This window comes from Hyla sarda, unplaced genomic scaffold (genome assembly GCF_029499605.1).
Source record: "Hyla sarda isolate aHylSar1 unplaced genomic scaffold, aHylSar1.hap1 scaffold_335, whole genome shotgun sequence".
Classification (NCBI taxonomy): Eukaryota; Metazoa; Chordata; class Amphibia; order Anura; family Hylidae; genus Hyla; species Hyla sarda.
In genome coordinates this window covers 1-22,776 of record NW_026610098.1, presented here as the reverse complement: position 1 = coordinate 22,776, position 22,776 = coordinate 1, and the positions used below count along the sequence as shown (strand labels likewise).

General features: G+C 46.1%; 10 non-coding genes across 10 annotated transcripts; all 10 read left to right on the top strand.

Annotated features, from left to right (window-relative positions):
• The first annotated feature begins 1,085 nt into the window (after positions 1-1,085).
• On the top strand, positions 1,086-1,276 carry LOC130330426 (U2 spliceosomal RNA). The gene has a single exon (XR_008873582.1). It is a non-coding gene; the product is annotated as a U2 spliceosomal RNA (small nuclear RNA).
• Positions 1,277-3,337: 2,061 nt separating this feature from the next.
• LOC130330414 (U2 spliceosomal RNA) lies at positions 3,338-3,528 on the top strand. Its single transcript, XR_008873577.1, has one exon. It is a non-coding gene; the product is annotated as a U2 spliceosomal RNA (small nuclear RNA).
• Positions 3,529-5,614: 2,086 nt separating this feature from the next.
• LOC130330402 (U2 spliceosomal RNA) lies at positions 5,615-5,805 on the top strand. The gene has a single exon (XR_008873567.1). It is a non-coding gene; the product is annotated as a U2 spliceosomal RNA (small nuclear RNA).
• Positions 5,806-7,866: 2,061 nt separating this feature from the next.
• Positions 7,867-8,057, top strand: LOC130330390 (U2 spliceosomal RNA). The gene has a single exon (XR_008873556.1). It is a non-coding gene; the product is annotated as a U2 spliceosomal RNA (small nuclear RNA).
• A 2,085-nt stretch (positions 8,058-10,142) lies between these two features.
• Positions 10,143-10,333, top strand: LOC130330378 (U2 spliceosomal RNA). The gene has a single exon (XR_008873545.1). It is a non-coding gene; the product is annotated as a U2 spliceosomal RNA (small nuclear RNA).
• A 2,093-nt stretch (positions 10,334-12,426) lies between these two features.
• Positions 12,427-12,617, top strand: LOC130330366 (U2 spliceosomal RNA). The gene has a single exon (XR_008873534.1). It is a non-coding gene; the product is annotated as a U2 spliceosomal RNA (small nuclear RNA).
• A 2,087-nt stretch (positions 12,618-14,704) lies between these two features.
• LOC130330354 (U2 spliceosomal RNA) lies at positions 14,705-14,895 on the top strand. The gene has a single exon (XR_008873523.1). It is a non-coding gene; the product is annotated as a U2 spliceosomal RNA (small nuclear RNA).
• Positions 14,896-16,991: 2,096 nt separating this feature from the next.
• Positions 16,992-17,182, top strand: LOC130330342 (U2 spliceosomal RNA). The gene has a single exon (XR_008873512.1). It is a non-coding gene; the product is annotated as a U2 spliceosomal RNA (small nuclear RNA).
• A 2,103-nt stretch (positions 17,183-19,285) lies between these two features.
• Positions 19,286-19,476, top strand: LOC130330470 (U2 spliceosomal RNA). The gene has a single exon (XR_008873618.1). It is a non-coding gene; the product is annotated as a U2 spliceosomal RNA (small nuclear RNA).
• A 2,090-nt stretch (positions 19,477-21,566) lies between these two features.
• On the top strand, positions 21,567-21,757 carry LOC130330458 (U2 spliceosomal RNA). Its single transcript, XR_008873607.1, has one exon. It is a non-coding gene; the product is annotated as a U2 spliceosomal RNA (small nuclear RNA).
• Positions 21,758-22,776: the final 1,019 nt, after the last annotated feature.

The following is a 22,776-nucleotide window of genomic DNA, read 5'->3' as shown; positions in this document are numbered from 1 at the left end:
TGCACTGATGGGGTATGCATTAGACGAAAAAAAAGAAGAAAAAGAAGAATAATACGCCCAGAAAAGAGGCGAAAAGGAGAAAAACGTAAAAAAACGTGAAAAAAAAGTAAGAGGAAGAGAAGGGAAAAAAAGGTGGAAATGGGTTTAAAAGTGATTTCGGCGGAGAAATATATATATATATATATATATATATATATATATATATATATATACGCGCACACACACACATATATATAAACGTATTCTCCGTTGAGATATTGCAGCCGCTGCTGTGTCCAGGCCCAGGAGCCTTAGCACTGTGCTGTGATGTCACTCAATACCACTGACATCACTAGGTGTAAACAACATCTCTCCTTTGCTGTGTATGTGACTATGGAGCTGTTTGGTGATGTCGTCTATTATGGCCTTCATAGAAGCAACAGGAGATTGTTGCATCCATCTAGAACCCTCAGAACTACAGTGCTATGATGTCACTCACTTCCACAGGCCTTGCAGAGTGTAAACAACAACAACCCAGCTTTGTTGTGTATGTAACCATAGGGATTTGTGATGTCACCTAGAACCTTCACAGCAGCGACAGCTTTATGAGGAGCATCAGCACTGCTCTGCCTGAGCAGAACCATCACCGCCATAGGTTGTCAAATAACCCGGGTTTAACCCACACAGGTAAGTCCAATGGGGTGCAGGCATATCCTCTATGCTTACAGCTTCCCGTGGGTGTTGGTTTGATACCGTTTGGGGACAGCCAAGGAGGCATCTGCAGGCAACAAAGGTAGGTGTGTGCTTGTGTGTGTGTTTCCTATGCAGATCCTAAGCCCAGTGTCACATGCAAGTAGGAGGAGTAAGAAGGGTTCCTGGCAAATCCGGGTTATGGATTGCATTTAAAAAGGCCCCGTGGGAGTGCAATGGGCCCCTGTCTTGCTGCTTAGCAATAATGGTATGGGTTTAGGTTCTGCTGTGTGTACTGGTGGTTGACTGCCCCCCAGCCCAGAGTGTGCATGGAAAATTGTCTGGCAGCCTCCCTGACAGCAAGCAGTGATAGTGCCCATGAAGGGCACCTTGTTGGGCCCGCCCCTTTCACGGTTATCGCTTCTCGGCCTTTTGGCTAAGATCAAGTGTAGTATCTGTTCTTATCAGTTTAATATCTGATACGTCCCCTATCTGGGGACCATATATTAAATGGATTTTTGAGAACGGGGGCCGATTTCGAAGCTTGCTTCCGTCGCCCTATGCATTGACCCGATATGGCAGTATCTTCGGGTACAGTGCACCACCCCCTTACAGGGTTAAAAAGAAAGATTCCTACTTTCATTGCTACCTGCTTGCTGGCTAGCCAGCTAGCCAGCCCTGTGGGCCTTGCTGCTGCTGCAGCCAAAAAACAAAAGGTGGTGCTTCTGCTGCTTCTGCTTCTGCTTGTGTCTGGCCGCTGTTGGAGCGTCCAGGCACAGGACTTCTGCTGCTGCTGACTAAATGGCCTCCTTAATTGGATCATTTGAGTAGCCAGCACACCTGTGCAGGTAGGGCATGACATGATAGGCAGCTGCCTTGATAGCGGGTGGGTGCTGAATGTTCCTAATTGACAAAATAAGATTAATGCTTATGAAGAAATATAAAATCTCATCCCTTCCCCAATATCGCGCCACACCCCTACCCCTTAATTCCCTGGTTGAACTTGATGGACATATGTCTTTTTTCGACCGTACTAACTATGTAACTATGTAACATAACATGGGGGGGGGGGGGGTCTCCTGGCTGTTCACACAGGTGTGTCATTGCTGTACATTGACCATGCATTGCTTCTGTGGTATTGCAAAGGCAAAGACAAATGCTTCCAGCCATCCATTGCACTAATGGATTGGTCATCAGCTGGCTGTCTATGTCCCGCATCAATATAGACCAAAGTACAGAGGGTTAGGCTATGCTATTGTGCACCTACCTGATGCATCAGAAGGTGCGAGGCCCTTGCTAAATTCTGTGCACAGACTTTGAGATCTATACTTTAGACTGTATCTAAACCTGCTCCAACATGGACTGACATTCTGGCCTACTTTCAGCCGATGCGACTTGTCTGTCGCTGAACAGTCGCTTTTTATGTATTCAGCACCTATGTATAATGTTGTAAAAATGCTCTAGAAGCTAAAGTCGCAGAAATGTCACACATATTTGGCCTGCAACTTTCTGTGCGACAAATTCAGACAGGAAAAATCTGTATAAATCCTTAGAAAATTATCCCCCAGTGTCTCCATCTGCTGGCGGTATTGAATAAGCATTGCTGCACTGATGGGGTATGCATTAGACGAAAAAAAAGAAGAAAAAGAAGAATAATACGCCCAGAAAAGAGGCGAAAAGGAGAAAAACGTAAAAAAACTTGAAAAAAAAGTAAGAGGAAGAGAAGGGAAAAAAAAGGTGGAAATGGGTTTAAAAGTGATTTCGGCGGAGAAATATATATATATATATATATATACGCGCACACACACACATATATATAAACGTATTCTCCGTTGAGATATTGCAGCCGCTGCTGTGTCCAGGCCCAGGAGCCTTAGCACTGTGCTGTGATGTCACTCAATACCACTGACATCACTAGGTGTAAACAACATCTCTCCTTTGCTGTGTATGTGACTATGGAGCTGTTTGGTGATGTCGTCTATTATGGCCTTCATAGAAGCAACAGGAGATTGTTGCATCCATCTAGAACCCTCAGAACTACAGTGCTATGATGTCACTCACTTCCACAGGCCTTGCAGAGTGTAAACAACAACAACCCAGCTTTGTTGTGTATGTAACCATAGGGATTTGTGATGTCACCTAGAACCTTCACAGCAGCGACAGCTTTATGAGGAGCATCAGCACTGCTCTGCCTGAGCAGAACCATCACCGCCATAGGTTGTCAAATAACCCGGGTTTAACCCACACAGGTAAGTCCAATGGGGTGCAGGCATGTCCTCTATGCTTACAGCTTCCCGTGGGTGTTGGTTTGATACCGTTTGGGGACAGCCAAGGAGGCATCTGCAGGCAACAAAGGTAGGTGTGTGCTTGTGTGTGTGTTTCCTATGCAGATCCTAAGCCCAGTGTCACATGCAAGTAGGAGGAGTAAGAAGGGTTCCTGGCAAATCCGGGTTATGGATTGCATTTAAAAAGGCCCCGTGGGAGTGCAATGGGCCCCTGTCTTGCTGCTTAGCAATAATGGTATGGGTTTAGGTTCTGCTGTGTGTACTGGTGGTTGACTGCCCCCCAGCCCAGAGTGTGCATGGAAAATTGTCTGGCAGCCTCCCTGACAGCAAGCAGTGATAGTGCCCATGAAGGGCACCTTGTTGGGCCCGCCCCTTTCACGGTTATCGCTTCTCGGCCTTTTGGCTAAGATCAAGTGTAGTATCTGTTCTTATCAGTTTAATATCTGATACGTCCCCTATCTGGGGACCATATATTAAATGGATTTTTGAGAACGGGGGCCGATTTCGAAGCTTGCTTCCGTCGCCCTATGCATTGACCCGATATGGCAGTATCTTCGGGTACAGTGCACCACCCCCTTACAGGGTTAAAAAGAAAGATTCCTACTTTCATTGCTACCTGCTTGCTGGCTAGCCAGCTAGCCAGCCCTGTGGGCCTTGCTGCTGCTGCAGCCAAAAAACAAAAGGTGGTGCTTCTGCTGCTTCTGCTGCTTCTGCTTCTGCTTGTGTCTGGCCGCTGTTGGAGCGTCCAGGCACAGGACTTCTGCTGCTGCTGACTAAATGGCCTCCTTAATTGGATCATTTGAGTAGCCAGCACACCTGTGCAGGTAGGGCATGACATGATAGGCAGCTGCCTTGATAGCGGGTGGGTGCTGAATGTTCCTAATTGACAAAATAAGATTAATGCTTATGAAGAAATATAAAATCTCATCCCTTCCCCAATATCGCGCCACACCCCTACCCCTTAATTCCCTGGTTGAACTTGATGGACATATGTCTTTTTTCGACCGTACTAACTATGTAACTATGTAACATAACATGGGGGGGGGGGGGGGGGTCTCCTGGCTGTTCACACAGGTGTGTCATTGCTGTACATTGACCATGCATTGCTTCTGTGGTATTGCAAAGGCAAAGACAAATGCTTCCAGCCATCCATTGCACTAATGGATTGGTCATCAGCTGGCTGTCTATGTCCCGCATCAATATAGACCAAAGTACAGAGGGTTAGGCTATGCTATTGTGCACCTACCTGATGCATCAGAAGGTGCGAGGCCCTTGCTAAATTCTGTGCACAGACTTTGAGATCTATACTTTAGACTGTATCTAAACCTGCTCCAACATGGACTGACATTCTGGCCTACTTTCAGCCGATGCGACTTGTCTGTCGCTGAACAGTCGCTTTTTATGTATTCAGCACCTATGTATAATGTTGTAAAAATGCTCTAGAAGCTAAAGTCGCAGAAATGTCACACATATTTGGCCTGCAACTTTCTGTGCGACAAATTCAGACAGGAAAAATCAGTATAAATCCTTAGAAAATTATCCCCCAGTGTCTCCATCTGCTGGCGGTATTGAATAAGCATTGCTGCACTGATGGGGTATGCATTAGACGAAAAAAAAGAAGAAAAAGAAGAATAATACGCCCAGAAAAGAGGCGAAAAGGAGAAAAACGTAAAAAAACGTGAAAAAAAAGTAAGAGGAAGAGAAGGGAAAAAAAGGTGGAAATGGGTTTAAAAGTGATTTCGGCGGAGAAATATATATATATATATATATATATATATATATATATACGCGCACACACACACATATATATAAACGTATTCTCCGTTGAGATATTGCAGCCGCTGCTGTGTCCAGGCCCAGGAGCCTTAGCACTGTGCTGTGATGTCACTCAATACCACTGACATCACTAGGTGTAAACAACATCTCTCCTTTGCTGTGTATGTGACTATGGAGCTGTTTGGTGATGTCGTCTATTATGGCCTTCATAGAAGCAACAGGAGATTGTTGCATCCATCTAGAACCCTCAGAACTACAGTGCTATGATGTCACTCACTTCCACAGGCCTTGCAGAGTGTAAACAACAACAACCCAGCTTTGTTGTGTATGTAACCATAGGGATTTGTGATGTCACCTAGAACCTTCACAGCAGCGACAGCTTTATGAGGAGCATCAGCACTGCTCTGCCTGAGCAGAACCATCACCGCCATAGGTTGTCAAATAACCCGGGTTTAAACCACACAGGTAAGTCCAATGGGGTGCAGGCATATCCTCTATGCTTACAGCTTCCCGTGGGTGTTGGTTTGATACCGTTTGGGGACAGCCAAGGAGGCATCTGCAGGCAACAAAGGTAGGTGTGTGCTTGTGTGTGTGTTTCCTATGCAGATCCTAAGCCCAGTGTCACATGCAAGTAGGAGGAGTAAGAAGGGTTCCTGGCAAATCCGGGTTATGGATTGCATTTAAAAAGGCCCCGTGGGAGTGCAATGGGCCCCTGTCTTGCTGCTTAGCAATAATGGTATGGGTTTAGGTTCTGCTGTGTGTACTGGTGGTTGACTGCCCCCCAGCCCAGAGTGTGCATGGAAAATTGTCTGGCAGCCTCCCTGACAGCAAGCAGTGATAGTGCCCATGAAGGGCACCTTGTTGGGCCCGCCCCTTTCACGGTTATCGCTTCTCGGCCTTTTGGCTAAGATCAAGTGTAGTATCTGTTCTTATCAGTTTAATATCTGATACGTCCCCTATCTGGGGACCATATATTAAATGGATTTTTGAGAACGGGGGCCGATTTCGAAGCTTGCTTCCGTCGCCCTATGCATTGACCCGATATGGCAGTATCTTCGGGTACAGTGCACCACCCCCTTACAGGGTTAAAAAGAAAGATTCCTACTTTCATTGCTACCTGCTTGCTGGCTAGCCAGCTAGCCAGCCCTGTGGGCCTTGCTGCTGCTGCAGCCAAAAAACAAAAGGTGGTGCTTCTGCTGCTTCTGCTTCTGCTTGTGTCTGGCCGCTGTTGGAGCGTCCAGGCACAGGACTTCTGCTGCTGCTGACTAAATGGCCTCCTTAATTGGATCATTTGAGTAGCCAGCACACCTGTGCAGGTAGGGCATGACATGATAGGCAGCTGCCTTGATAGCGGGTGGGTGCTGAATGTTCCTAATTGACAAAATAAGATTAATGCTTATGAAGAAATATAAAATCTCATCCCTTCCCCAATATCGCGCCACACCCCTACCCCTTAATTCCCTGGTTGAACTTGATGGACATATGTCTTTTTTCGACCGTACTAACTATGTAACTATGTAACATAACATGGGGGGGGGGGGGGTCTCCTGGCTGTTCACACAGGTGTGTCATTGCTGTACATTGACCATGCATTGCTTCTGTGGTATTGCAAAGGCAAAGACAAATGCTTCCAGCCATCCATTGCACTAATGGATTGGTCATCAGCTGGCTGTCTATGTCCCGCATCAATATAGACCAAAGTACAGAGGGTTAGGCTATGCTATTGTGCACCTACCTGATGCATCAGAAGGTGCGAGGCCCTTGCTAAATTCTGTGCACAGACTTTGAGATCTATACTTTAGACTGTATCTAAACCTGCTCCAACATGGACTGACATTCTGGCCTACTTTCAGCCGATGCGACTTGTCTGTCGCTGAACAGTCGCTTTTTATGTATTCAGCACCTATGTATAATGTTGTAAAAATGCTCTAGAAGCTAAAGTCGCAGAAATGTCACACATATTTGGCCTGCAACTTTCTGTGCGACAAATTCAGACAGGAAAAATCTGTATAAATCCTTAGAAAATTATCCCCCAGTGTCTCCATCTGCTGGCGGTATTGAATAAGCATTGCTGCACTGATGGGGTATGCATTAGACGAAAAAAAAGAAGAAAAAGAAGAATAATACGCCCAGAAAAGAGGCGAAAAGGAGAAAAACGTAAAAAAACTTGAAAAAAAAGTAAGAGGAAGAGAAGGGAAAAAAAAGGTGGAAATGGGTTTAAAAGTGATTTCGGCGGAGAAATATATATATATATATATATATACGCGCACACACACACATATATATAAACGTATTCTCCGTTGAGATATTGCAGCCGCTGCTGTGTCCAGGCCCAGGAGCCTTAGCACTGTGCTGTGATGTCACTCAATACCACTGACATCACTAGGTGTAAACAACATCTCTCCTTTGCTGTGTATGTGACTATGGAGCTGTTTGGTGATGTCGTCTATTATGGCCTTCATAGAAGCAACAGGAGATTGTTGCATCCATCTAGAACCCTCAGAACTACAGTGCTATGATGTCACTCACTTCCACAGGCCTTGCAGAGTGTAAACAACAACAACCCAGCTTTGTTGTGTATGTAACCATAGGGATTTGTGATGTCACCTAGAACCTTCACAGCAGCGACAGCTTTATGAGGAGCATCAGCACTGCTCTGCCTGAGCAGAACCATCACCGCCATAGGTTGTCAAATAACCCGGGTTTAACCCACACAGGTAAGTCCAATGGGGTGCAGGCATGTCCTCTATGCTTACAGCTTCCCGTGGGTGTTGGTTTGATACCGTTTGGGGACAGCCAAGGAGGCATCTGCAGGCAACAAAGGTAGGTGTGTGCTTGTGTGTGTGTTTCCTATGCAGATCCTAAGCCCAGTGTCACATGCAAGTAGGAGGAGTAAGAAGGGTTCCTGGCAAATCCGGGTTATGGATTGCATTTAAAAAGGCCCCGTGGGAGTGCAATGGGCCCCTGTCTTGCTGCTTAGCAATAATGGTATGGGTTTAGGTTCTGCTGTGTGTACTGGTGGTTGACTGCCCCCCAGCCCAGAGTGTGCATGGAAAATTGTCTGGCAGCCTCCCTGACAGCAAGCAGTGATAGTGCCCATGAAGGGCACCTTGTTGGGCCCGCCCCTTTCACGGTTATCGCTTCTCGGCCTTTTGGCTAAGATCAAGTGTAGTATCTGTTCTTATCAGTTTAATATCTGATACGTCCCCTATCTGGGGACCATATATTAAATGGATTTTTGAGAACGGGGGCCGATTTCGAAGCTTGCTTCCGTCGCCCTATGCATTGACCCGATATGGCAGTATCTTCGGGTACAGTGCACCACCCCCTTACAGGGTTAAAAAGAAAGATTCCTACTTTCATTGCTACCTGCTTGCTGGCTAGCCAGCTAGCCAGCCCTGTGGGCCTTGCTGCTGCTGCAGCCAAAAAACAAAAGGTGGTGCTTCTGCTGCTTCTGCTGCTTCTGCTTCTGCTTGTGTCTGGCCGCTGTTGGAGCGTCCAGGCACAGGACTTCTGCTGCTGCTGACTAAATGGCCTCCTTAATTGGATCATTTGAGTAGCCAGCACACCTGTGCAGGTAGGGCATGACATGATAGGCAGCTGCCTTGATAGCGGGTGGGTGCTGAATGTTCCTAATTGACAAAATAAGATTAATGCTTATGAAGAAATATAAAATCTCATCCCTTCCCCAATATCGCGCCACACCCCTACCCCTTAATTCCCTGGTTGAACTTGATGGACATATGTCTTTTTTCGACCGTACTAACTATGTAACTATGTAACATAACATGGGGGGGGGGGGTCTCCTGGCTGTTCACACAGGTGTGTCATTGCTGTACATTGACCATGCATTGCTTCTGTGGTATTGCAAAGGCAAAGACAAATGCTTCCAGCCATCCATTGCACTAATGGATTGGTCATCAGCTGGCTGTCTATGTCCCGCATCAATATAGACCAAAGTACAGAGGGTTAGGCTATGCTATTGTGCACCTACCTGATGCATCAGAAGGTGCGAGGCCCTTGCTAAATTCTGTGCACAGACTTTGAGATCTATACTTTAGACTGTATCTAAACCTGCTCCAACATGGACTGACATTCTGGCCTACTTTCAGCCGATGCGACTTGTCTGTCGCTGAACAGTCGCTTTTTATGTATTCAGCACCTATGTATAATGTTGTAAAAATGCTCTAGAAGCTAAAGTCGCAGAAATGTCACACATATTTGGCCTGCAACTTTCTGTGCGACAAATTCAGACAGGAAAAATCAGTATAAATCCTTAGAAAATTATCCCCCAGTGTCTCTATCTGCTGGCGGTATTGAATAAGCATTGCTGCACTGATGGGGTATGCATTAGACGAAAAAAAAGAAGAAAAAGAAGAATAATACGCCCAGAAAAGAGGCGAAAAGGAGAAAAACGTAAAAAAACGTGAAAAAAAAGTAAGAGGAAGAGAAGGGAAAAAAAGGTGGAAATGGGTTTAAAAGTGATTTCGGCGGAGAAATATATATATATATATATATATATATATATATATATATATACGCGCACACACACACATATATATAAACGTATTCTCCGTTGAGATATTGCAGCCGCTGCTGTGTCCAGGCCCAGGAGCCTTAGCACTGTGCTGTGATGTCACTCAATACCACTGACATCACTAGGTGTAAACAACATCTCTCCTTTGCTGTGTATGTGACTATGGAGCTGTTTGGTGATGTCGTCTATTATGGCCTTCATAGAAGCAACATGAGATTGTTGCATCCATCTAGAACCCTCAGAACTACAGTGCTATGATGTCACTCACTTCCACAGGCCTTGCAGAGTGTAAACAACAACAACCCAGCTTTGTTGTGTATGTAACCATAGGGATTTGTGATGTCACCTAGAACCTTCACAGCAGCGACAGCTTTATGAGGAGCATCAGCACTGCTCTGCCTGAGCAGAACCATCACCGCCATAGGTTGTCAAATAACCCGGGTTTAACCCACACAGGTAAGTCCAATGGGGTGCAGGCATGTCCTCTATGCTTACAGCTTCCCGTGGGTGTTGGTTTGATACCGTTTGGGGACAGCCAAGGAGGCATCTGCAGGCAACAAAGGTAGGTGTGTGCTTGTGTGTGTGTTTCCTATGCAGATCCTAAGCCCAGTGTCACATGCAAGTAGGAGGAGTAAGAAGGGTTCCTGGCAAATCCGGGTTATGGATTGCATTTAAAAAGGCCCCGTGGGAGTGCAATGGGCCCCTGTCTTGCTGCTTAGCAATAATGGTATGGGTTTAGGTTCTGCTGTGTGTACTGGTGGTTGACTGCCCCCCAGCCCAGAGTGTGCATGGAAAATTGTCTGGCAGCCTCCCTGACAGCAAGCAGTGATAGTGCCCATGAAGGGCACCTTGTTGGGCCCGCCCCTTTCACGGTTATCGCTTCTCGGCCTTTTGGCTAAGATCAAGTGTAGTATCTGTTCTTATCAGTTTAATATCTGATACGTCCCCTATCTGGGGACCATATATTAAATGGATTTTTGAGAACGGGGGCCGATTTCGAAGCTTGCTTCCGTCGCCCTATGCATTGACCCGATATGGCAGTATCTTCGGGTACAGTGCACCACCCCCTTACAGGGTTAAAAAGAAAGATTCCTACTTTTATTGCTACCTGCTTGCTAGCTAGCCAGCCCTGTGGGCCTTGCTGCTGCTGCAGCCAAAAAACAAAAGGTGGTGCTGCTGCTGCTTCTGCTGCTTCTGCTTCTGCTTGTGTCTGGCCGCTGTTGGAGCGTCCAGGCACAGGACTTCTGCTGCTGCTGACTAAATGGCCTCCTTAATTGGATCATTTGAGTAGCCAGCACACCTGTGCAGGTAGGGCATGACATGATAGGCAGCTGCCTTGATAGCGGGTGGGTGCTGAATGTTCCTAATTGACAAAATAAGATTAATGCTTATGAAGAAATATAAAATCTCATCCCTTCCCCAATATCGCGCCACACCCCTACCCCTTAATTCCCTGGTTGAACTTGATGGACATATGTCTTTTTTCGACCGTACTAACTATGTAACTATGTAACATAACATGGGGGGGGGGGGGGGGTCTCCTGGCTGTTCACACAGGTGTGTCATTGCTGTACATTGACCATGCATTGCTTCTGTGGTATTGCAAAGGCAAAGACAAATGCTTCCAGCCATCCATTGCACTAATGGATTGGTCATCAGCTGGCTGTCTATGTCCCGCATCAATATAGACCAAAGTACAGAGGGTTAGGCTATGCTATTGTGCACCTACCTGATGCATCAGAAGGTGCGAGGCCCTTGCTAAATTCTGTGCACAGACTTTGAGATCTATACTTTAGACTGTATCTAAACCTGCTCCAACATGGACTGACATTCTGGCCTACTTTCAGCCGATGCGACTTGTCTGTCGCTGAACAGTCGCTTTTTATGTATTCAGCACCTATGTATAATGTTGTAAAAATGCTCTAGAAGCTAAAGTCGCAGAAATGTCACACATATTTGGCCTGCAACTTTCTGTGCGACAAATTCAGACAGGAAAAATCAGTATAAATCCTTAGAAAATTATCCCCCAGTGTCTCCATCTGCTGGCGGTATTGAATAAGCATTGCTGCACTGATGGGGTATGCATTAGACGAAAAAAAAGAAGAAAAAGAAGAAGAATACGCCCAGAAAAGAGGCGAAAAGGAGAAAAACGTAAAAAAACGTGAAAAAAAAGTAAGAGGAAGAGAAGGGAAAAAAAGGTGGAAATGGGTTTAAAAGTGATTTCGGCGGAGAAATATATATATATATATATATATATATATATATATATATATATATATATATATACGCGCACACACACACATATATATAAACGTATTCTCCGTTGAGATATTGCAGCCGCTGCTGTGTCCAGGCCCAGGAGCCTTAGCACTGTGCTGTGATGTCACTCAATACCACTGACATCACTAGGTGTAAACAACATCTCTCCTTTGCTGTGTATGTGACTATGGAGCTGTTTGGTGATGTCGTCTATTATGGCCTTCATAGAAGCAACAGGAGATTGTTGCATCCATCTAGAACCCTGAGAACTACAGTGCTATGATGTCACTCACTTCCACAGGCCTTGCAGAGTGTAAACAACAACAACCCAGCTTTGTTGTGTATGTAACCATAGGGATTTGTGATGTCACCTAGAACCTTCACAGCAGCGACAGCTTTATGAGGAGCATCAGCACTGCTCTGCCTGAGCAGAACCATCACCGCCATAGGTTGTCAAATAACCCGGGTTTAACCCACACAGGTAAGTCCAATGGGGTGCAGGCATGTCCTCTATGCTTACAGCTTCCCGTGGGTGTTGGTTTGATACCGTTTGGGGACAGCCAAGGAGGCATCTGCAGGCAACAAAGGTAGGTGTGTGCTTGTGTGTGTGTTTCCTATGCAGATCCTAAGCCCAGTGTCACATGCAAGTAGGAGGAGTAAGAAGGGTTCCTGGCAAATCCGGGTTATGGATTGCATTTAAAAAGGCCCCGTGGGAGTGCAATGGGCCCCTGTCTTGCTGCTTAGCAATAATGGTATGGGTTTAGGTTCTGCTGTGTGTACTGGTGGTTGACTGCCCCCCAGCCCAGAGTGTGCATGGAAAATTGTCTGGCAGCCTCCCTGACAGCAAGCAGTGATAGTGCCCATGAAGGGCACCTTGTTGGGCCCGCCCCTTTCACGGTTATCGCTTCTCGGCCTTTTGGCTAAGATCAAGTGTAGTATCTGTTCTTATCAGTTTAATATCTGATACGTCCCCTATCTGGGGACCATATATTAAATGGATTTTTGAGAACGGGGGCCGATTTCGAAGCTTGCTTCCGTCGCCCTATGCATTGACCCGATATGGCAGTATCTTCGGGTACAGTGCACCACCCCCTTACAGGGTTAAAAAGAAAGATTCCTACTTTCATTGCTACCTGCTTGCTGGCTAGCCAGCTAGCCAGCCCTGTGGGCCTTGCTGCTGCTGCAGCCAAAAAACAAAAGGTGGTGCTGCTGCTGCTTCTGCTGCTTCTGCTTCTGCTTGTGTCTGGCCGCTGTTGGAGCGTCCAGGCACAGGACTTCTGCTGCTGCTGACTAAATGGCCTCCTTAATTGGATCATTTGAGTAGCCAGCACACCTGTGCAGGTAGGGCATGACATGATAGGCAGCTGCCTTGATAGCGGGTGGGTGCTGAATGTTCCTAATTGACAAAATAAGATTAATGCTTATGAAGAAATATAAAATCTCATCCCTTCCCCAATATCGCGCCACACCCCTACCCCTTAATTCCCTGGTTGAACTTGATGGACATATGTCTTTTTTCGACCGTACTAACTATGTAACTATGTAACATAACATGGGGGGGGGGGGTCTCCTGGCTGTTCACACAGGTGTGTCATTGCTGTACATTGACCATGCATTGCTTCTGTGGTATTGCAAAGGCAAAGACAAATGCTTCCAGCCATCCATTGCACTAATGGATTGGTCATCAGCTGGCTGTCTATGTCCCGCATCAATATAGACCAAAGTACAGAGGGTTAGGCTATGCTATTGTGCACCTACCTGATGCATCAGAAGGTGCGAGGCCCTTGCTAAATTCTGTGCACAGACTTTGAGATCTATACTTTAGACTGTATCTAAACCTGCTCCAACATGGACTGACATTCTGGCCTACTTTCAGCCGATGCGACTTGTCTGTCGCTGAACAGTCGCTTTTTATGTATTCAGCACCTATGTATAATGTTGTAAAAATGCTCTAGAAGCTAAAGTCGCAGAAATGTCACACATATTTGGCCTGCAACTTTCTGTGCGACAAATTCAGACAGGAAAAATCAGTATAAATCCTTAGAAAATTATCCCCCAGTGTCTCCATCTGCTGGCGGTATTGAATAAGCATTGCTGCACTGATGGGGTATGCATTAGACGAAAAAAAAGAAGAAAAAGAAGAATAATACGCCCAGAAAAGAGGCGAAAAGGAGAAAAACGTAAAAAAACGTGAAAAAAAAGTAAGAGGAAGAGAAGGGAAAAAAAGGTGGAAATGGGTTTAAAAGTGATTTCGGCGGAGAAATATATATATATATATATATATATATATATATATATATATATACGCGCACACACACACATATATATAAACGTATTCTCCGTTGAGATATTGCAGCCGCTGCTGTGTCCAGGCCCAGGAGCCTTAGCACTGTGCTGTGATGTCACTCAATACCACTGACATCACTAGGTGTAAACAACATCTCTCCTTTGCTGTGTATGTGACTATGGAGCTGTTTGGTGATGTCGTCTATTATGGCCTTCATAGAAGCAACAGGAGATTGTTGCATCCATCTAGAACCCTCAGAACTACAGTGCTATGATGTCACTCACTTCCACAGGCCTTGCAGAGTGTAAACAACAACAACCCAGCTTTGTTGTGTATGTAACCATAGGGATTTGTGATGTCACCTAGAACCTTCACAGCAGCGACAGCTTTATGAGGAGCATCAGCACTGCTCTGCCTGAGCAGAACCATCACCGCCATAGGTTGTCAAATAACCCGGGTTTAACCCACACAGGTAAGTCCAATGGGGTGCAGGCATGTCCTCTATGCTTACAGCTTCCCGTGGGTGTTGGTTTGATACCGTTTGGGGACAGCCAAGGAGGCATCTGCAGGCAACAAAGGTAGGTGTGTGCTTGTGTGTGTGTTTCCTATGCAGATCCTAAGCCCAGTGTCACATGCAAGTAGGAGGAGTAAGAAGGGTTCCTGGCAAATCCGGGTTATGGATTGCATTTAAAAAGGCCCCGTGGGAGTGCAATGGGCCCCTGTCTTGCTGCTTAGCAATAATGGTATGGGTTTAGGTTCTGCTGTGTGTACTGGTGGTTGACTGCCCCCCAGCCCAGAGTGTGCATGGAAAATTGTCTGGCAGCCTCCCTGACAGCAAGCAGTGATAGTGCCCATGAAGGGCACCTTGTTGGGCCCGCCCCTTTCACGGTTATCGCTTCTCGGCCTTTTGGCTAAGATCAAGTGTAGTATCTGTTCTTATCAGTTTAATATCTGATACGTCCCCTATCTGGGGACCATATATTAAATGGATTTTTGAGAACGGGGGCCGATTTCGAAGCTTGCTTCCGTCGCCCTATGCATTGACCCGATATGGCAGTATCTTCGGGTACAGTGCACCACCCCCTTACAGGGTTAAAAAGAAAGATTCCTACTTTCATTGCTACCTGCTTGCTGGCTAGCCAGCTAGCCAGCCCTGTGGGCCTTGCTGCTGCTGCAGCCAAAAAACAAAAGGTGGTGCTGCTGCTGCTTCTGCTGCTTCTGCTTCTGCTTCTGCTTGTGTCTGGCCGCTGTTGGAGCGTCCAGGCACAGGACTTCTGCTGCTGCTGACTAAATGGCCTCCTTAATTGGATCATTTGAGTAGCCAGCACACCTGTGCAGGTAGGGCATGACATGATAGGCAGCTGCCTTGATAGCGGGTGGGTGCTGAATGTTCCTAATTGACAAAATAAGATTAATGCTTATGAAGAAATATAAAATCTCATCCCTTCCCCAATATCGCGCCACACCCCTACCCCTTAATTCCCTGGTTGAACTTGATGGACATATGTCTTTTTTCGACCGTACTAACTATGTAACTATGTAACATAACATGGGGGGGGGGGGGGGTCTCCTGGCTGTTCACACAGGTTTGTCATTGCTGTACATTGACCATGCATTGCTTCTGTGGTATTGCAAAGGCAAAGACAAATGCTTCCAGCCATCCATTGCACTAATGGATTGGTCATCAGCTGGCTGTCTATGTCCCGCATCAATATAGACCAAAGTACAGAGGGTTAGGCTATGCTATTGTGCACCTACCTGATGCATCAGAAGGTGCGAGGCCCTTGCTAAATTCTGTGCACAGACTTTGAGATCTATACTTTAGACTGTATCTAAACCTGCTCCAACATGGACTGACATTCTGGCCTACTTTCAGCCGATGCGACTCGTCTGTCGCTGAACAGTCGCTTTTTATGTATTCAGCACCTATGTATAATGTTGTAAAAATGCTCTAGAAGCTAAAGTCGCAGAAATGTCACACATATTTGGCCTGCAACTTTCTGTGCGACAAATTCAGACAGGAAAAATCAGTATAAATCCTTAGAAAATTATCCCCCAGTGTCTCCATCTGCTGGCGGTATTGAATAAGCATTGCTGCACTGATGGGGTATGCATTAGACGAAAAAAAAGAAGAAAAAGAAGAATAATACGCCCAGAAAAGAGGCGAAAAGGAGAAAAACGTAAAAAAACGTGAAAAAAAAGTAAGAGGAAGAGAAGGGAAAAAAAGGTGGAAATGGGTTTAAAAGTGATTTCGGCAGAGAAATATATATATATATATATATATATATATATATATATATATATACGCGCACACACACACATATATATAAACGTATTCTCCGTTGAGATATTGCAGCCGCTGCTGTGTCCAGGCCCAGGAGCCTTAGCACTGTGCTGTGATGTCACTCAATACCACTGACATCACTAGGTGTAAACAACATCTCTCCTTTGCTGTGTATGTGACTATGGAGCTGTTTGGTGATGTCGTCTATTATGGCCTTCATAGAAGCAACAGGAGATTGTTGCATCCATCTAGAACCCTCAGAACTACAGTGCTATGATGTCACTCACTTCCACAGGCCTTGCAGAGTGTAAACAACAACAACCCAGCTTTGTTGTGTATGTAACCATAGGGATTTGTGATGTCACCTAGAACCTTCACAGCAGCGACAGCTTTATGAGGAGCATCAGCACTGCTCTGCCTGAGCAGAACCATCACCGCCATAGGTTGTCAAATAACCCGGGTTTAACCCACACAGGTAAGTCCAATGGGGTGCAGGCATGTCCTCTATGCTTACAGCTTCCCGTGGGTGTTGGTTTGATACCGTTTGGGGACAGCCAAGGAGGCATCTGCAGGCAACAAAGGTAGGTGTGTGCTTGTGTGTGTGTTTCCTATGCAGATCCTAAGCCCAGTGTCACATGCAAGTAGGAGGAGTAAGAAGGGTTCCTGGCAAATCCGGGTTATGGATTGCATTTAAAAAGGCCCCGTGGGAGTGCAATGGGCCCCTGTCTTGCTGCTTAGCAATAATGGTATGGGTTTAGGTTCTGCTGTGTGTACTGGTGGTTGACTGCCCCCCAGCCCAGAGTGTGCATGGAAAATTGTCTGGCAGCCTCCCTGACAGCAAGCAGTGATAGTGCCCATGAAGGGCACCTTGTTGGGCCCGCCCCTTTCACGGTTATCGCTTCTCGGCCTTTTGGCTAAGATCAAGTGTAGTATCTGTTCTTATCAGTTTAATATCTGATACGTCCCCTATCTGGGGACCATATATTAAATGGATTTTTGAGAACGGGGGCCGATTTCGAAGCTTGCTTCCGTCGCCCTATGCATTGACCCGATATGGCAGTATCTTCGGGTACAGTGCACCACCCCCTTACAGGGTTAAAAAGAAAGATTCCTACTTTCATTGCTACCTGCTTGCTGGCTAGCCAGCTAGCCAGCCCTGTGGGCCTTGCTGCTGCTGCAGCCAAAAAACAAAAGGTGGTGCTGCTGCTGCTTCTGCTGCTTCTGCTTCTGCTTGTGTCTGGCCGCTGTTGGAGCGTCCAGGCACAGGACTTCTGCTGCTGCTGACTAAATGGCCTCCTTAATTGGATCATTTGAGTAGCCAGCACACCTGTGCAGGTAGGGCATGACATGATAGGCAGCTGCCTTGATAGCGGGTGGGTGCTGAATGTTCCTAATTGACAAAATAAGATTAATGCTTATGAAGAAATATAAAATCTCATCCCTTCCCCAATATCGCGCCACACCCCTACCCCTTAATTCCCTGGTTGAACTTGATGGACATATGTCTTTTTTCGACCGTACTAACTATGTAACTATGTAACATAACATGGGGGGGGGGGGGGGTCTCCTGGCTGTTCACACAGGTGTGTCATTGCTGTACATTGACCATGCATTGCTTCTGTGGTATTGCAAAGGCAAAGACAAATGCTTCCAGCCATCCATTGCACTAATGGATTGGTCATCAGCTGGCTGTCTATGTCCCGCATCAATATAGACCAAAGTACAGAGGGTTAGGCTATGCTATTGTGCACCTACCTGATGCATCAGAAGGTGCGAGGCCCTTGCTAAATTCTGTGCACAGACTTTGAGATCTATACTTTAGACTGTATCTAAACCTGCTCCAACATGGACTGACATTCTGGCCTACTTTCAGCCGATGCGACTTGTCTGTCGCTGAACAGTCGCTTTTTATGTATTCAGCACCTATGTATAATGTTGTAAAAATGCTCTAGAAGCTAAAGTCGCAGAAATGTCACACATATTTGGCCTGCAACTTTCTGTGCGACAAATTCAGACAGGAAAAATCAGTATAAATCCTTAGAAAATTATCCCCCAGTGTCTCCATCTGCTGGCGGTATTGAATAAGCATTGCTGCACTGATGGGGTATGCATTAGACGAAAAAAAAGAAGAAAAAGAAGAATAATACGCCCAGAAAAGAGGCGAAAAGGAGAAAAACGTAAAAAAACGTGAAAAAAAAGTAAGAGGAAGAGAAGGGAAAAAAAAGGTGGAAATGGGTTTAAAAGTGATTTCGGCGGAGAAATATATATATATATATATATATATATATATATATATATATATATATATATATACGCGCACACACACACATATATATATAAACGTATTCTCCGTTGAGATATTGCAGCCGCTGCTGTGTCCAGGCCCAGGAGCCTTAGCACTGTGCTGTGATGTCACTCAATACCACCTACATCACTAGGTGTAAACAACATCTCTCCTTTGCTGTGTATGTGACTATGGAGCTGTTTGGTGATGTCGTCTATTATGGCCTTCATAGAAGCAACAGGAGATTGTTGCATCCATCTAGAACCCTCAGAACTACAGTGCTATGATGTCACTCACTTCCACAGGCCTTGCAGAGTGTAAACAACAACAACCCAGCTTTGTTGTGTATGTAACCATAGGGATTTGTGATGTCACCTAGAACCTTCACAGCAGCGACAGCTTTATGAGGAGCATCAGCACTGCTCTGCCTGAGCAGAACCATCACCGCCATAGGTTGTCAAATAACCCGGGTTTAACCCACACAGGTAAGTCCAATGGGGTGCAGGCATGTCCTCTATGCTTACAGCTTCCCGTGGGTGTTGGTTTGATACCGTTTGGGGACAGCCAAGGAGGCATCTGCAGGCAACAAAGGTAGGTGTGTGCTTGTGTGTGTGTTTCCTATGCAGATCCTAAGCCCAGTGTCACATGCAAGTAGGAGGAGTAAGAAGGGTTCCTGGCAAATCCGGGTTATGGATTGCATTTAAAAAGGCCCCGTGGGAGTGCAATGGGCCCCTGTCTTGCTGCTTAGCAATAATGGTATGGGTTTAGGTTCTGCTGTGTGTACTGGTGGTTGACTGCCCCCCAGCCCAGAGTGTGCATGGAAAATTGTCTGGCAGCCTCCCTGACAGCAAGCAGTGATAGTGCCCATGAAGGGCACCTTGTTGGGCCCGCCCCTTTCACGGTTATCGCTTCTCGGCCTTTTGGCTAAGATCAAGTGTAGTATCTGTTCTTATCAGTTTAATATCTGATACGTCCCCTATCTGGGGACCATATATTAAATGGATTTTTGAGAACGGGGGCCGATTTCGAAGCTTGCTTCCGTCGCCCTATGCATTGACCCGATATGGCAGTATCTTCGGGTACAGTGCACCACCCCCTTACAGGGTTAAAAAGAAAGATTCCTACTTTCATTGCTACCTGCTTGCTGGCTAGCCAGCTAGCCAGCCCTGTGGGCCTTGCTGCTGCTGCAGCCAAAAAACAAAAGGTGGTGCTGCTGCTGCTTCTGCTGCTTCTGCTTGTGTCTGGCCGCTGTTGGAGCGTCCAGGCACAGGACTTCTGCTGCTGCTGACTAAATGGCCTCCTTAATTGGATCATTTGAGTAGCCAGCACACCTGTGCAGGTAGGGCATGACATGATAGGCAGCTGCCTTGATAGCGGGTGGGTGCTGAATGTTCCTAATTGACAAAATAAGATTAATGCTTATGAAGAAATATAAAATCTCATCCCTTCCCCAATATCGCGCCACACCCCTACCCCTTAATTCCCTGGTTGAACTTGATGGACATATGTCTTTTTTCGACCGTACTAACTATGTAACTATGTAACATAACATGGGGGGGGGGGGGTCTCCTGGCTGTTCACACAGGTGTGTCATTGCTGTACATTGACCATGCATTGCTTCTGTGGTATTGCAAAGGCAAAGACAAATGCTTCCAGCCATCCATTGCACTAATGGATTGGTCATCAGCTGGCTGTCTATGTCCCGCATCAATATAGACCAAAGTACAGAGGGTTAGGCTATGCTATTGTGCACCTACCTGATGCATCAGAAGGTGCGAGGCCCTTGCTAAATTCTGTGCACAGACTTTGAGATCTATACTTTAGACTGTATCTAAACCTGCTCCAACATGGACTGACATTCTGGCCTACTTTCAGCCGATGCGACTTGTCTGTCGCTGAACAGTCGCTTTTTATGTATTCAGCACCTATGTATAATGTTGTAAAAATGCTCTAGAAGCTAAAGTCGCAGAAATGTCACACATATTTGGCCTGCAACTTTCTGTGCGACAAATTCAGACAGGAAAAATCAGTATAAATCCTTAGAAAATTATCCCCCAGTGTCTCCATCTGCTGGCGGTATTGAATAAGCATTGCTGCACTGATGGGGTATGCATTAGACGAAAAAAAAGAAGAAAAAGAAGAATAATACGCCCAGAAAAGAGGCGAAAAGGAGAAAAACGTAAAAAAACGTGAAAAAAAAGTAAGAGGAAGAGAAGGGAAAAAAAGGTGGAAATGGGTTTAAAAGTGATTTCGGCGGAGAAATATATATATATATATATATATATATATATATATATATATATATATATATACGCGCACACACACACATATATATAAACGTATTCTCCGTTGAGATATTGCAGCCGCTGCTGTGTCCAGGCCCAGGAGCCTTAGCACTGTGCTGTGATGTCACTCAATACCACTGACATCACTAGGTGTAAACAACATCTCTCCTTTGCTGTGTATGTGACTATGGAGCTGTTTGGTGATGTCGTCTATTATGGCCTTCATAGAAGCAACAGGAGATTGTTGCATCCATCTAGAACCCTCAGAACTACAGTGCTATGATGTCACTCACTTCCACAGGCCTTGCAGAGTGTAAACAACAACAACCCAGCTTTGTTGTGTATGTAACCATAGGGATTTGTGATGTCACCTAGAACCTTCACAGCAGCGACAGCTTTATGAGGAGCATCAGCACTGCTCTGCCTGAGCAGAACCATCACCGCCATAGGTTGTCAAATAACCCGGGTTTAACCCACACAGGTAAGTCCAATGGGGTGCAGGCATGTCCTCTATGCTTACAGCTTCCCGTGGGTGTTGGTTTGATACCGTTTGGGGACAGCCAAGGAGGCATCTGCAGGCAACAAAGGTAGGTGTGTGCTTGTGTGTGTGTTTCCTATGCAGATCCTAAGCCCAGTGTCACATGCAAGTAGGAGGAGTAAGAAGGGTTCCTGGCAAATCCGGGTTATGGATTGCATTTAAAAAGGCCCCGTGGGAGTGCAATGGGCCCCTGCCTTGCTGCTTAGCAATAATGGTATGGGTTTAGGTTCTGCTGTGTGTACTGGTGGTTGACTGCCCCCCAGCCCAGAGTGTGCATGGAAAATTGTCTGGCAGCCTCCCTGACAGCAAGCAGTGATAGTGCCCATGAAGGGCACCTTGTTGGGCCCGCCCCTTTCACGGTTATCGCTTCTCGGCCTTTTGGCTAAGATCAAGTGTAGTATCTGTTCTTATCAGTTTAATATCTGATACGTCCCCTATCTGGGGACCATATATTAAATGGATTTTTGAGAACGGGGGCCGATTTCGAAGCTTGCTTCCGTCGCCCTATGCATTGACCCGATATGGCAGTATCTTCGGGTACAGTGCACCACCCCCTTACAGGGTTAAAAAGAAAGATTCCTACTTTCATTGCTACCTGCTTGCTGGCTAGCCAGCTAGCCAGCCCTGTGGGCCTTGCTGCTGCTGCTGCAGCCAAAAAACAAAAGGTGGTGCTTCTGCTGCTTCTGCTTCTGCTTGTGTCTGGCCGCTGTTGGAGCGTCCAGGCACAGGACTTCTGCTGCTGCTGACTAAATGGCCTCCTTAATTGGATCATTTGAGTAGCCAGCACACCTGTGCAGGTAGGGCATGACATGATAGGCAGCTGCCTTGATAGCGGGTGGGTGCTGAATGTTCCTAATTGACAAAATAAGATTAATGCTTATGAAGAAATATAAAATCTCATCCCTTCCCCAATATCGCGCCACACCCCTACCCCTTAATTCCCTGGTTGAACTTGATGGACATATGTCTTTTTTCGACCGTACTAACTATGTAACTATGTAACATAACATGGGGGGGGGGGGGGGTCTCCTGGCTGTTCACACAGGTGTGTCATTGCTGTACATTGACCATGCATTGCTTCTGTGGTATTGCAAAGGCAAAGACAAATGCTTCCAGCCATCCATTGCACTAATGGATTGGTCATCAGCTGGCTGTCTATGTCCCGCATCAATATAGACCAAAGTACAGAGGGTTAGGCTATGCTATTGTGCACCTACCTGATGCATCAGAAGGTGCGAGGCCCTTGCTAAATTCTGTGCACAGACTTTGAGATCTATACTTTAGACTGTATCTAAACCTGCTCCAACATGGACTGACATTCTGGCCTACTTTCAGCCGATGCGACTTGTCTGTCGCTGAACAGTCGCTTTTTATGTATTCAGCACCTATGTATAATGTTGTAAAAATGCTCTAGAAGCTAAAGTCGCAGAAATGTCACACATATTTGGCCTGCAACTTTCTGTGCGACAAATTCAGACAGGAAAAATCAGTATAAATCCTTAGAAAATTATCCCCCAGTGTCTCCATCTGCTGGCGGTATTGAATAAGCATTGCTGCACTGATGGGGTATGC